General features: G+C 41.5%; 1 protein-coding gene across 2 annotated transcripts in view; it reads right to left on the bottom strand.

The window, feature by feature from the left end:
* The window catches only part of ACVR1 (activin A receptor type 1), a 126929-nt gene that overhangs the window by 58836 nt on the left and 52729 nt on the right, over nucleotides 1-15364 (bottom strand). Inside the window, exon 1 of one of the 2 annotated variants that reach the window (XM_060152849.1) lies at nucleotides 8592-8610. The exons of the other annotated variant lie outside the window; for it this stretch is intronic. The gene's annotated coding sequence lies outside the window, so the exon portion shown is untranslated. Of the gene's footprint in view, nucleotides 1-8591; nucleotides 8611-15364 lie in introns of those variants that run through there. 2 annotated transcript variants of the gene reach the window in all.

The following is a 15364-nucleotide window of genomic DNA, read 5'->3' as shown; positions in this document are numbered from 1 at the left end:
GGTACACACTCAAAAAACTTTTTTTTTTCCTTTTTTTGCGGTACGCGGGCCTGTCACTGTTGTGGCCTCTGCCGTTGCGGAGCACAGGCTCCAGATGCGCAGGCTCAGCGGCCATGGCTCACGGGCCCAGCCGCTCCGCGGCATGTGGGATCCTCCCGGACCGGGGCACGAACCCGTGTCCCCTGCATCGGCAGGCGGACTCTCAACCACTGCGCCACCAGGGAAGCCCTCAAAAAACTTTTTAACTGATGGGATATATCATTAAAAGCCTTTGAAAAGTATTGAACTATATCTCAGTCTTATCTTTGAATTCCCAGTCCGTCCTTCCTTCCTTCCATCCTTCCTTCCTTCCTTCCTTCCTTCCTTCCTTCCTTCCTCCCTCCCTCCCTCCCTTCCTTCCCTCAACAACTATTGAGAGCCTGCTATGTACTAGAAATTAGAAACTTAGAATGATAAAGATATACAAACATGGTCCTTACTACTACAGAACTTACACAATCTATCTATGGTGGTAGTCAAATAATCATCCAAAAGACTGCACAATTAAAAATTGATTTAAGTGTTAGAAAGAAACATGGTTAAATAAGACTGCTAACAAAACAATTTAAGATTTTTTGGAGGGTGGAGGAGATTATATATAAACAGGGTAGATTATATATAAACAGGAACCAGAAAGGTGAGTAGAAGGTACTACAAAAAGGATAAGAGTATGTGAGCTCTTGTGTATGTGTGTGTGTGTGTATGTGTGTGTGTGTGTGTGTGTGTGTGTGTGTGTGTGTGTGTGTGTGTGTGTGTGTGTGTGTGTGTGTGTGTTGGGGTGGGGAGCACTCTGAGGTGGAGACAGGAGGGCATTTAAGGAAAAAGGCACAGCTTCTCGGCTTCTACACGGGTCCTGTGGCCAGGGGAAGCTTGGTGTTTCCTGAGGACTTAAAACATATATCACATCTGAAAAAAAAACACCAGCCTAGGACATAGGGAGCCTAGAGAGAAGAGTGATAAGGAGAGAAAACCCAAGAAGGCTGGAGAGGTAGCCCCTGGCCAGAACCTGGGTAAAACATGGTAAGCCCTAGTAAGCCCCCTACTCACCTCCCTACATTCGTTGTTGTCAAGGCCCCTCTCCACCCCATTCTCCCAGGCACACCAACTAGCCATCTCCCTGCCTATCTCTGGACCTCTGTATATATGAAGCTCCCAGTGATTGAGCCCTTCTTTCAGGACCCAACCTGGCAAATTCCTATTCAACCTTCAAGCCTCAACTTAAATGTCACTTCCTTCTAGAAGCTTGCCTAAACCCTCATATGCTCTCATTACACTCTCATACACCACTGTGTTAATTTTTATTTATAGCACTTATCATAATTAATAATTACATATTCATATTTGAGTGTGTGCTTTTGAACATCTGTCTCCCTCACTGGACTGTAAACTTCATGGTAGTAAAATCTATAGTCTATTTTGTTCATCGCTACTAGAGCCAAGTAGGTGCACATTTAATACTCATTGAATTCAAATTCTCCCTGAACTAATCGGCTCAATTTAACTTTAATTTCCAAAGAATTAGAAATTACCCCTGCCCCGACCACCCGTTAACACAAAAGCACATACACACCTGCAAAGGAATAGCAGGATTAAGACATTTATCATCTCTGTTAACTCTAATCTCTAGAATTTAGTTCAGGTAATAATAAAAGTCAGCAGTTAACAAGTTTCAAGCTTCGAAATCAAGAATTCTTTCACTATTTTAAAAACGAATTCTAAAAGACCATCACCACTGACAATTTTTCCTTGTCACAAAGCCAACAAAAAAGCCCATGCCCCTAAACACCTTTTAACTGATTATTATTGTGCAAGCAAAATTAAAACAATAATTTAGGCTCCTAAATGGAAAACAGGGGAAAAAAGGAGGTATAAATTCAGTCTTCCAAACTAATCTGCTGTTTATAGATAGATAGCTCAAAATCTGCCAAAAATCTTTGGGAAAAAATGTCAGCAGCATCTACTGGTTGCCATTCTGTTCAGTGTCTGGAGTGTCTCTGCTGACCAGTTAATTCAGCTATTAAAAATGGAACTTTCAAAAGGAAAGGGAAAAGAAATGTAGGGAGGAGAATGTTCTGGAATAAATGTCCCGATATTTTACATATAAAGAACATCAATATGCTGAAGTCCCAACTTGAAGCCCCAAGGATCTACTTCGAATTTTTAAATATACTAAAAAGGAAACATTGTCTTTACAAGTAATTTTCAACTCCCTTGCACTCAAGTATTTTTGGCTAAGGAGTTTCAGATGTGGGCTGGCTGGTAGTGGGAAAAGAGAGTGGCAATAATTCAATAGTTCAGGGATGCTTTACTCCAATAGTTTTAAAATTTTTTGGTCTCAGAATCTCTTTATACTCTTGAAAATTATTGAGGATTCTAAGAAACTTGTCTATGTAAGTTATTTCTACCAATATTTACTCTATTAGAAATTAAAATGGAGAATGTTTTCAATGCTGTATTTGTTTTAAAATAACAATAAACATATTACTCTGTTTTTTCTAAATTAAAAAAAGAACTGTATTTTCCCCCACAGGAAGCTCTAATGAGGAAAAAGTGGCATTACTTTGCATTTTTGCAAATCTCTATAATGTCTGGCTTAGTAGAAGGCAACTGGATTCTCATGTATGATTCTGCATTCAATCTGGAATGACATGCTGTATCAGCTGAAGAAAAGAGAATCCAACTTCGTACATGAAGACGTATATGTGACTGGAAGAAGGAGGACCTTGTGGAACCCCTGAGGAAGTCTTGGAAACTCCAGAGGATCTCGGACCACGCTTTGAGAAGCACTGCCTTACTCTTAAATGATCAGTCCTTCTACCATACCAGGTAACCAGATGGCACCAGACATTTTAGGCTGGGCATTGGCTCGATACCTGACAAAAATGTTACTGCTCCACAGGTTTAGAAATCTCTTTAAACTCTCTAACCTCAAGGAAGTCAACAATAAGTCTAGTGGTCGAGGGAGAAGGCCTCAGATATCTATTTCAGGTAGGAATAATACTTTATGTGCACAACGAAATACTTTTTAAATGAGACATAAAACTGTGATCAGAAGGTACTCCAGCGTCCATCTCCTTTTGGTCCAACCAAATCCTTATGCAATATTCTAAGGCTAAAATCCCTGACTGCGAAAACTCATAGGCTCCTGGGGGTTACAGAATGTTATCTGAAGGGTTTGGAGTATAAATTTTTGCCCCAGTGTATACCACCTCCTTTCTGTTCCTGGATAAGGCCCTCTAGCCCTGGTAACCGATCTTAATATTTCAGACACATGGCAAAGAGCTATGCAGAAAAAGGTTAGGGACCTCGGGTCTTAAATCAGTGCCATCTCTTACAGTGTCTCAGGACTACTCCCTTGGGAGACAGGACAGTCCCATGATATTGTACTCAAAACAGGCAAACCACCAGGGCAAAACAGAGCTGCTTTCCAAATCCTATGGTACTTTTCGAACTCCATTTATAGATCAGACTGACATCCAGTTAGGGAGCTAGCGTTTAGCTCAATTTTTAACACATGTGGGCTTGAGACCAAGTTTGGTACTTCTTTCGCTCATCGCAATTTTACAGCTGGATAAAGCCACAGATATACTGCAGTACATCCCCCCAAAAATCACAAAGCATTCTGATGTCAATCACAGAATAACCAGGAGTATACTGCACTTCTCTATTCAACCTTTAGAACTCGTATTAAGCAATCTAGTTGATAATCTACTGTAAGAATAAAAGATATTTCTCAAACCTAAAGTTATGAACAGCAAACAACTTGTTATCTGTGTGCTGAGGATGAAAGCAAAGCTGTAAGATGAACCCTGAGATTCGTTCCCATCAGAAGATTCTACAAAATGTTCATTTGTCTGGCCTGGTGGCCTAGACTCATTTGGTTTGTCCATTTGTTCAACACATAATCTACTGAGCACCTACTCGTTCAATAGGGACTTCCTTGATGCTCTTCTCAATTCAATTTCTAACACTCTCCAAGTTAGAAAGAATCTTGAAAGATGGATTGTACCTTCACCCATCCCTATTTTGAATGACTTTTTCACCATCCACGTGAAGTCGCTCACTCACCGTCGGTGAGGGCTATCACAACTGTTCCATGACAGTTGTTTCTTTACGTCTCTTTTATGTGGCCTATGCTACGCCTTCCATAAGAAAAAACAAATCTTTCTCTTTAATATAAAAGGTAGAGGCAAAGCAGAAAAGAACTAGAGTGACTCTGCTTTCCCTTAGTCATCTGTCAACAGCACATCATTATTACAGTAACAGCAGTGCCACTCACTAAGCAGCCAGGCGCCGTGCTTAGGGACCCTATGCGTTATCTCTTTCAACCTCTCCCCAGAACACTCTAAAAGAAATACTCCTATTAATCCCAGCCTACAGATAAGAAAATGGGTAGCTAGAAGTACCTTGCTCGAGCACACAAAGTCAAACCCAAAGCCACGTGACCAGAGTCCAGGTCCTAATTAACAAACGCTCACAACCTTCATTAAACCAGCCAGCCATAGTTTAGCTTCCTAAACTGTGGAACTAACCACAGTCCTCCTTAACATTTTATCCAAGCTTCAACACGTTGTGCTCTTTACCCATCTTGATTTTCCTCTCAGAAAACAATCTTTACTCATGGTTATTTGGGCCACCTTTATCATGCCGTCTTTGCATTTCTCTAACCTCAAATTAATTTCATATACCCTGTAACCTCGGATTATCTCCCCTGCCCCTGAGGGGGGGGGAAAAATCTTGATGTGAAAGGAAAGACAAGCCACGTTGCTAGTACACAAGTGGTTGCTACCTGCTCCCTCCCATCCCCATTCTTCAGTTCTCTTGTGACGCATCATAAAATAAAAACAGGCATTAGCGTTAGGTCGGGCACATTTGGGGGGCAAATTAGATCCAGCAAGACAGACTCTAAATATACAATCTTGAGGGAAGGTATACTTACAACCACCACCTCCAAGGGGGACAAAAATCAGCCATTACGTGACAATAGTTATGTCTCTTCTATGGTCAACAAGCAGAGAGAGAACCCAAGGACAGCTTGCTCCAAACTACCTGGGACTTTGGAAAGGGTGGAGAGAGACATGGGCTGTCAGTTATAGCTGCAAAGAAAGGCTAAACCAAAGCATCATACCATATAAGTTAAGTCAGGGTCTTTTCTCCAGTTCACAAATGACCTGTGAAATATTTTTAACACCACACTCTGTCTGAACTGGCAATGTGCAAGTTGCCAGGGCTTGGTTTTATATAGACTTCACTGCTGCAGTGGGGGTTTCTGGTGGGGTGTTACTTTCAGAATATTAGCATGTAATTTGATCTTTCAAGATAGATGAATACAAATAGCTTCTTGGACAAGTCCTATAGTACTGAAATCCAGCCCCTGGATCAGTTCATCCCGTAGTTAGAGGAAATAATTACAGATTATTTCAGGAAAGGGTTTTGACTGAAAGAGTTACACTACAAACATTCCAGCTGTGACAGATGGACCCAAGATATGGTTTGGAAAGGCCAGGAAAAGAATAATATAATCTGGTTTAAAAAAAAAAAAGGCAAGGGTAGGTAAATGAGGCTTAACTGAATGAAAAATCAGTAAAAGGATAAGCTACCATGTTAGAACCGAAGAAACCCCAGTAGACTTACTTTCATTGTATACAGGACGACACTGACTTTGCTACACCCCTACCAAATATAAAGATAATAACTAAGCTAAGCTTCTGAGATTCCAACGTTTTGATCACCCACGGCATGCCTTACTGGTATCTCAAGTCTCGGTTTTATTTTGACGCGCTTGACTACATGGAAACTGTCCCTCGTCTTCCACTTCATTCCCTCTGTATCAAATAGCCACGGCTCTCCGCTTTGTTTCAACCGATAGTACCCATCATCTCCCAGCTGTTTTGTTCTATTCTCTTAGGTAGCTCAGGGCTCCTCTCCCTCCAGTTTACAAACTGGGACTTTCTTTTATTTTATTTATGTATTTTTTTTACCTACCGGTAGAAAGGACCCTGTTATTCCCCCTACCCTCACCCCCAACTCCACCAGTGAAACTCTTAGATGAGTAACTGGGAAGTCCATCTAAAATCCCACCTCCTCCCAAAGCCCTCAGTTAGATGCCTTCTCGGCCCTCTGCGGCATTTCTCACTGCCTGCAGTTTCCCCTTTAGCCTAAGAGTTCAGACCCTTCCTATCCCTCCTGTTACCAGACAAATGGTATCTCAGGCACTGCCATCTGACACAACTGTCCCAATTCTAAGGCTAACGTGACCAACGCGTAATAATTTGAAGGGTCGGGGGAAATTAAATAAAAAAGACATCAGCACCAAGGAGGTCTATTTCTCTCTCTCTCTTTTTAAAATGGGAAGCACTAGAGCAGATTTCTGTGGAGGTGAGAAAAACCACCCTTTATACACCAGCCTGACCAGACCCCTTCTCCTCCGTACCCCACACACACTCAAGCCCATTCCTGCCTCAGACCTCCCCACGCTCAGCCCACAGCGCCCTGCCGTCTTCTTCACAGCACTTAACGCTGCGTGACATCTGTCATTTATGTATTAGTTTATTGGTCTTTATTATGTCTCTCCCTCTCCCATCCGTCCTTACTCCACACACCAAAATTTAAGCAGCGTGAGAGTGAGGACTCTGCCTGGATCATGGCTACATCGCCATCCTGGCACATACGAGGCACTCAATGGAAATTAAAACACATTAATTCTAACATCTTAGTCTACGTTACACTTTGGTTTGGGTGGGGAGAGGAGAGTGAGGTTTAGGGAATGTTTTACAGGCTGGCCAGGAAATGACTGGGGGAGAGGGCTGCTCTTCATCCTCAATGTAATATAGCTGCAACCAGGTATTGGAGATAAATTAAAAGATATCATTTGTAACCTGGATTTCAGTTTTCAAGGGTGTCATCCAAGAGAAGCAGCCAAACAAAAAGACGGCTGGCAGACTCTGGGTATAGCAGACAACTCCCTGGTGGACAGTATCCCATTTGGATAGGACTGCTTGGATCTCTAGTTGCAGACACCAGCTGATCTGCCCAGAGCCATCCCCAGTGACCTCTGAGACAGCTTCTGTAGCTTGAAAATACACCTCCTCCGAGTCAGGAATTGACATATCATCTCCCCCCACTCTGCCCCCCACTAGTCTCCTAACAGTTATTGACGCTATTTGGAAAGCCATGCTTCCATGCCTATTAATAACCTTCAGAAAACCATGAGGAAGTGTCAAGAGAAAAATAGATCTGGATGATGGAAGCCAAAGACTCAATCAGAGGTTATAATTAGCAATTAATAGATTTGAAGAAAAAGAAAGTTGTAACATCTTCTGTATCATATGTTATCTGTTCAGGAAGCTTAAAACAAAATATTTAGCCAATGAATTCAAGGAATGCTGAGTCAAGAACACCAGTCTTTACAGAAAGAAACTCTTTTAAAGACCGCTTATCTATTTAAATAAACCAGCTACTAAGTTTATCCCCACATCAACAATTCCAGAGAATTTAGCCTGTCTGATATCATTAAACCTTTACAGTTATTTACATCGTTATAAAGTTCCTTCAGGTGACACCTTAAACAGCAACCAAATCAATCTATTCTAAAATAACTGAACAACTAATTAACATTCATCTTTAAAAAGACTTTTCTTAGTGGTCTTTCTCCTCTCCCCTCCCCCAGTTAGAATGTGATTAACGGAATTCTCTCACAACTTAGCTTGAAATATGCTTTTGCCCCTGGAGCAGCTAAGGCAGAATCAGATAATTGTGGTATGACTCAACAAATGCACAGCTGTTCATTTAAATATATCCATCAAAAGTATAAATATGATCATGAGAAAGAAAATGAGCCATGTACACAGGGTCAGTGTACAAGTGGAACAAGTTAGCATCGAAGTAACCACAACAGAAAACAAAAGAGGAGGGGAAATAAGACAGGGAGAGGCTCTGATACCACACAGAAAGAGACCAGAAAACTTTCATAACCAAAAAACCACCCACCCAAACCAAAACGCTCGGACTTCCCTGGTGGCGCGGTAGTTAAGAATCCGCCTGCCAATGCAGGGGACACGGGTTCAAGTCCTGGTCCGGGAAGATCCCACATGCCGCGGAGCAGCTAAGCCCATGTGCCACAACTACTGAGCCCGCGTGCCACAACTACTGAAGCCTGCGTGCCTAGAGCCCATGCTCCGCAACAAGAGAAGCCACCGCAGTGAGAAGCCCGCGCACCGCAACGAAGAGTAGTCCCCGCTCGCCACAACTAGAGAAAGCCCGCACGCAGCAACGAAGACCCAACACAGCCAAAAATATAAATAAGATCAATAAATTTATTTTTTTAAAAAAATCAAAATGCTCAATTGACCTAAATTAGAAATTAATGGCATGTTAAAAGTAAAAATAAATGCACTCTACTAAGTGGGGAGAAAGAAACGAAATCTAGGAGACAGAAGATGCTCCCAAGTACACAGAGGTAGAAAGTCTACAGGGTAGAAATGATGAATCCAACCTATTATGAAGAACAAAGACATGGAGGCAGAGAAAAACAGGAGGAACAGGGTACTCACCTCAGTCCTCTCCCCACAACCTTCGAAGTCAGACATTAGGAAATCCAGAAAACGTAGGGATCCCTCCAACAGTCAGTCCCAAAGCAAATAACTGGAAAGCACCACCCTGTACCAGGCAACCCCTCTTGGAGGTTCTACGCGTATAAGAGTGTCACCTGAACACGAAGAAAAGGAAACCAAAAAAGAGAAAACAGAATGTGAAGAAGAGCAGGAGTGCTGAATAAGAAAACCGGGCCAACGTCAGCCGTAAAAACCCCACTCCTTCCTTCTTCCTCGGGGAGGGGCCCAAAGGCCCAGTCAGAACTTGAGAAGCAGAGGTCCCTATGCAAAGACTTGAGTACCTCTCCTTTAATGTGTAATTCAAAATATTAACGAATAGAAAGAACATCTCATTCATGATGACCATTTGCAAGCTTTCCCCGAACCATGAAACTCACGTGCTTGGCAAAAAAATAACCTATCGGGCTTCCCTGGTGGCGCAGTGGTTGAGAGTCTGCCTGCCGATGCAGGGGACACGGGTTCGTGCCCCGGTCCGGGAAGATCCCACATGCCGCGGAGGGGCTGGGCCCGTGAGCCATGGCCGCTGAGCCTGCGCGTCCAGAGCCTGTGCTCCGCAACGGGAGAGGCCGCGGCAATGAGAGGCCCGCGTACCGCAAAAAAAATAAATAAATAAAAATAACCTATCTGGTACTGGGGTGGGGGGTGGGGGGGGGCGCCTAACCTCATGCTTGGCCTGACCACTCAGTCATCATCCTGCATAAGGAACCATTCACATCCTCCACATTTACAGGCAAACCTCTCTTACATTATTATAAGCAACAACTATTTCAGCAACCACCACCTCCCTCGGCCCCAAGTCCTCCCATATCTACCCTCTTCATACCCTCGCAGAAAACTTTCTAGAAAGAGCACTACACAAAGCTCCTTCCACATCTCCCCTCTCCACCCGGTCCATCACCAAAATGCCTCTGGCTAAGGTTCTAACTCTTTGTAACCTTACCTTATCCTTCAGATTCACAGGGGAGCTTCCTCAGAAGTCAGACTCTGAAGCCTCACCCATCGAGATCTGTATTTGATTGACCTGAGGCCTAGGAATCCCCCAGTCCCCCAGCAATTTGGGTGATGCTGAGAACGCTGAGGGTGGCATCAGCTGGTCCATTCCCTGGTTCTTCCCTAGCTGGGATTCAGAGGCTCCATCTCTCTGCTATCTTTACTTTTATGGGTTGGATCTGCTCAGTTTCCTTGGATGGGAGTTTCCTCTTCTGCCACTCGTACCTTAAACGCTGGTTTCCCTTGAGGCCTCACATCTCAGCCCTCCCTTCTTCTCATTCAAGATGTTACCCAGCTTCAAGGCCACTGAGTCAAACGGAACCACCAGGTTAGGATTCTTTACTCATTTTTCCACTTGCCTGAATATTCCTTCCTTATCACCTTCTTTCCCTATCGTAGGTCCTTGTCTTTTCACTGTTTATAAGATTAATTCTAAAAAATTTTGCATAACAGGCATTTCAAGTTACATTGAGAAAAAGGATAATAAACCCTACTTTTGACCTCCCAGTTTCAAAAATAAGCCACATCCTACCACTCAGTTCCAAAAATAAGAAATCTTATTTCCTCTATTCTGCCCATTTTCTTCCTGATGTATTTTAATGAGAATCCCAGAACTCACATCATTTCACCCACAAATTCTTTAACAGATAAGGACTTATTCTAAACATAACTATAAAACCAACATCTCATGTAACAAAATTAAAAGTATTCCTCCTCCAAATATCATCTAAAAGCTAATCAGTGTTTAAATTTGCCCAGTTTTCAACAATTATAAACATCCCCCACTCCTCCCCCTGAAAATTGCGAGGAGAATGGGGATAAGCACACAAAAAGAGAATTGTTTTTCTCGCCTTTCAGTTATCATCACTAGTGGTGCGGTTGGGATTGTGGTGGTGTGGAGAATACTGTGTGTAATGTGTGGAAGACAGCAGATGCCTAACTATGGCCTATTCAAATACTATTGTTCCCTGCTGTTCTGGAGAACCTAAATTTTCTGCGTGGAATAAGGGAGTTAGAGATGTAATTCAGCTAAGGTTAAGTAAGAACCATATAAACTGAATTTGAATTGGAAGCAACAGTATGAACTCACTGAGTATTTTATACATACATATTTCCTCTGTCCACTAAAAAGGCCTAGAAACGATGACCTACCCAGTAGCAGTGAGCATTCCGGATACCCAGACTGTGGGGTTAAACTACCATTTCCCACTAAAAGAAAGAGAACAAGTTGAACTGAACCATGAGGATGCAATCACCAAATCCAGCCAGTTGGAAATTAGAGGTCAAGTGGCTGAGTTCTTCAACAGATAAACTGTAAGAAAAGGAAAGGGCTGGAGGGGGAACCTGAGCTTTAGGAGACTTCAAAGACGTAAAAAGGTGTGCAAGACTAAACTACAGTGGCTAGACATGCACAGGCTGGTGATAAGACCATACAGAAAGGCAACGAAGCAATTACTATAGAAGTCAGGAAAGTGGTTACCTCTGGAGAGAGAGAGGGACCATGACAGTCATGGGACATGCCAAGGGGCTCTAGGGAGGCCGCTAATACTCTCTTGACCTGTGTGGTGGTCACAAAAAACATTTACCTTATAAAATTAACTAAGCTATGTATACTTTGTGTGATATCTGTATCTGTGTTTTACTTTATAATAAAAAGGTAAGAAGGAGAAGACTAAAGAGGAATGTGTGTTGTTCAAAAAAAGATGCAGACTAACACACACACACACACACTCGGAGGAAGTAACAGCACTGCATATCATACATATATGCAAAAAACCAGGTTTGTGTTACAAATAAGTTTATATAATAACCTTCTGAACTGTCAACTGTTTTTTACCTTCAGACAGGAAAATTGTTTTTTCAAGTTACAAGTTTATTAATTTTTAATAGAGAAATAGGCTTCACTTACCTAGTCATTATCAGAAATCAAGTATTAAACTAAAAAAGTAACACAGCATCTTATGATAAGTTGGTCCTTCCTCTCTCCCACTCCAATTACATAAATTTCATGGGTCAAGGATATCAAAAGACTGGAGAGTCCAGATCAATGTTTCCCAAACACTGCACAACATTATCACCAAATAAGAAAAATTGACACCATAAAATTGTGAAACCTCCCTCACAAAACTTATCTAGACATTTAACACAATCCCAATAATCATACTAACAGGTTTGCTTCTTAGCAGGGAGGGAGTGGTGACTACATATGATAATTTTAAAGTTCATATATTTTTTTACAAACCACACACACACAAATAAATATGAAAATTCTGTAAAATGAAACTTTAAAGTTCTGTAAAAGGGAACTTAAAATAAATATGAAAATTCAGTAAAATGGAATTACCCCTACAAAAGAAAAAAAAAGTATTAAGCTCCAAGAGTTTAAGAAAAACAGTGTGATCCTACTACACACACAGGCAAAGAGATCAATTAAACTAAATGGATATGTCAGAAATAGACCACAATGTACATGGGAATTTATAATACAAAAGAAATCAAAAGGGAAAATTGGGGACTATTCAGTAAAATTGGAATGACTAGCCAATGGGACAGAGACTGCTTACTTTCCACTAAAATTCCTTCTTCACTTCTTCTTGGCCACATGCTGACCAGCACGGACTGCATTCCCCACACTCCCTCACAGCCAGGTGTGCCCACAAGACTATGTTCTCACCAATGGAAGCAGGAAGTGACATGCGATCACTTGCCCTGAACTTTCTCCTTCGTCCTTCACGTGGAGGGAACCCAGCTATGGTAGCAACCCAGCTATGACCATGCAGATAACTACAGTGACAATTCCTAGAGCCACAGGACAGAAGGAACCTGACTCTCAACGACCAGTGGATACGGGCAGTTCTGCTGACTTGCTTTGCTCACACTGGAACTGTAAAGTGAAGAAAAAAGTCAACTCCTCTGTTCTTTGAACCATAGCATATTTCAGTCCCTTGGTTACAGCAACTCAGCCTTACCCTAATTAATAGAGCACCCAGAGAAAAATTAAGTTGGATTCATACCTAACATTCCAGATGGATCAAAGATTTAAGCCTAAAAAAAGAACCACAAGACACTACAAGGAAAGATAAGTTTTTAACTCTAAGAATGGAAAAGGTCTTTTAACTGTATTACAAAGTCCTGAAGCCACAAAAAGGCTAAATATATATTTATCTCTATAAATATTATGGGGAGGCGGTGGGAGCCGGTGGGCAGGGGGTGGGGGGGTTGCCGCATGGCTTGTGGGATCTCAGTTCCCCGACCAGGGACCGAACCCAGGCCCCGGCAGTGACAGCGCCGAATCCTAACCACTGGACCATCAGGGAATTCCCTCTATAACTAATATTTTTAAATGTCTTTTATCTACTGTCTCTTTCACTAGGACGTAAGCTCCATGGAGCAAGAACTGGGATCTATTTTCTTCACTATTGTATAACCTACTGCCTAGAATAAGTGCTTAATGCATAAGAGGCATTCAATAAATATTTGTTGAATGAATTGGTAAATTTAAGTATACAAAATTTTAAATAATCCACACTGCAAAATAATTATTTTTACACAGATTACCAAGTAAAATATCACATATCACAAGGAGAGAAGGGGGGGGTGGTGCTAATCTGTTAATGCATAGGAGCTCCTGTGAACTGATAATAAAAAGATCAATAACCCAATAGGAAAATAGACAAAGGACACTAACATAGAGGGAACAGAACAGGAAATACAAATGGCCTTTAAACTTATGAAAAGATGCTCAATGTCAATCAAAATAAGAAAAAATGCAAATTAAAGCTCCATTAAACTGTCATTTTTCACCTATAGATTTGGCAGAGAAGAAATGATCAGTTTGACAATTCTACTGTGATTGGCAAGGGTATGAGGAAGCAGAGTTTTCATCCATTGCTGGTGGAATCTAAAACTTTGCAAGCTCTATGAACAGAGCAATTTGGCAGTATTTCTACCAAAATTAAAATGTGCCTATCTTTGACCCAGCAATTCCACTATTAGAAATGGATCCTATAGATACGTTCACAAACATGTTTAAAATGATATATGTACAAGGTTATCCCCTAAAGCCTTGTTTATGATAATAAAACTGGAAATGATCTATATGGTCATCAATATAGTACTGGTTAAATAAATTCCAGCCCATCTCTAAGTGGAATGCTTTTTCACTTGGGTTAAAAAAAAAAAAAGAAAGAAATTGCAATAATCTTTAGATTATTGCTGGTATATGCCTGAAATCTCTGAAAGAATATAAAAGAAATTGGTAACAATGGTTGTCTCCAGGAAGGCTAACTGGGAGACAGAGGGAGGAGGGAGACTTATTTCTCACTCTTTTTGTACCTTTTAAACCTTATAAACATTGATTATATTATTACCTTCCTAGAAATAAATATTTTATAAAATAATAACAATACAAATATTCATATCGGCCCCAGATATCTAAAAACTTGTCTGGCGATTCTCGCTGTCAACCACACTAGGAAGCTACCGAGCTGAACAATTTTAACCCTGTTTCATAATTAAGAATCACAGGGTTAGCAATTAACTAACACCATCATCTCCTCCTCCTCCCTCAAATAAATATATGTGCAAAATAAAGTCAGTCTCTTAATTCCACCCCTGTTATTCATTACTTTCTCTTAGAACTCATTGAACCTCATGCCACCTTAAATGGGCATGAAAATATCTCATAGTGCTCCAAGGATGGTAGCCAGAACTAACAACTATGCTAATACATGAATACAGCCTAGTGCCAAGGATGTTCCTTCCAGGCAACCAGAAGATAAAAACCTGACATAACTGACACCTCGGCAACAGCCCAAAGCTGTGCATCATCTGCCTTGGAAAATAAAAACTCACATCCTCAGTGACTAAGAGTTCAAAGTCAACAGTCACGGCTTTTGTCTCTTCCCTAATGTGAAAGGTCTCCACCCCCCCCATATCCCCCTTTAAATTGTAGGCTAACCCCATCACTTGAGGACTGATTGTTATTATGTTACAGCCATATAAGGAACACTAAGAAGTCATTACTTATATTGAGATTCTGCTTAAAAGGGAAAATATCCAAAGCATATCAAGTGAAAGGAAAAAGCAAGTTGTAAAACCAAATGTGTAGCCACGTTCCATCAATTTTTAAACGTAATTAATACACATAATTTGTGTGTCTATGAAAAGTGTGTACGTGAAAAATTGTGTGTTCCAAATTATTACCTGTGGGTAAAAGAGAAAAGGAAGGGAGAAAATTTTATCTTTAGACTGTTTTGTACTACTTGAAATTAAATAATCAAAAATAAACTTTTACATAAAAGAATAAAATTTTTGAAAATAATAAATTAGACTTTCCTTAAAAAAGAGAGCACTTGGGCTTCCCTGGTGGTGCAGTGGTTGAGAGTCCGCCTGCCGATGCGTGGGGTTCGTGCCCCGGTCCGGGAGGATCCCACATGCTGCGGAGCGGCTGGGCCCGTGAGCCATGACCGCTGAGCCTGCGCATCCGGAGCCTGTGCTCCGCAAAGGGAGAGGCCACAACAGTGAGAGGCCCGCGTACCGCAAAAAAAAAGAGAGAGCACTTGACAGCTACTAGAGACCTTCCCCCAAAGTTCTGAACCTAAAGAGGCTACAGAGACCTCATGCTTCTGTCTCTATGTACAAGTTTCAAACCATATCCAGGCAATCCCGACTTTTAACTCAGAGACACTCCCACATACAGTTAGCACTTCAGGCCTCCCCTC

The sequence above is a fragment of the Lagenorhynchus albirostris genome, chromosome 6, assembly GCF_949774975.1.
Source record: "Lagenorhynchus albirostris chromosome 6, mLagAlb1.1, whole genome shotgun sequence".
Lineage (NCBI taxonomy): Eukaryota > Metazoa > Chordata > Mammalia > Artiodactyla > Delphinidae > Lagenorhynchus > Lagenorhynchus albirostris.
This window is presented reverse-complemented; position numbering and strand designations above follow the sequence as displayed.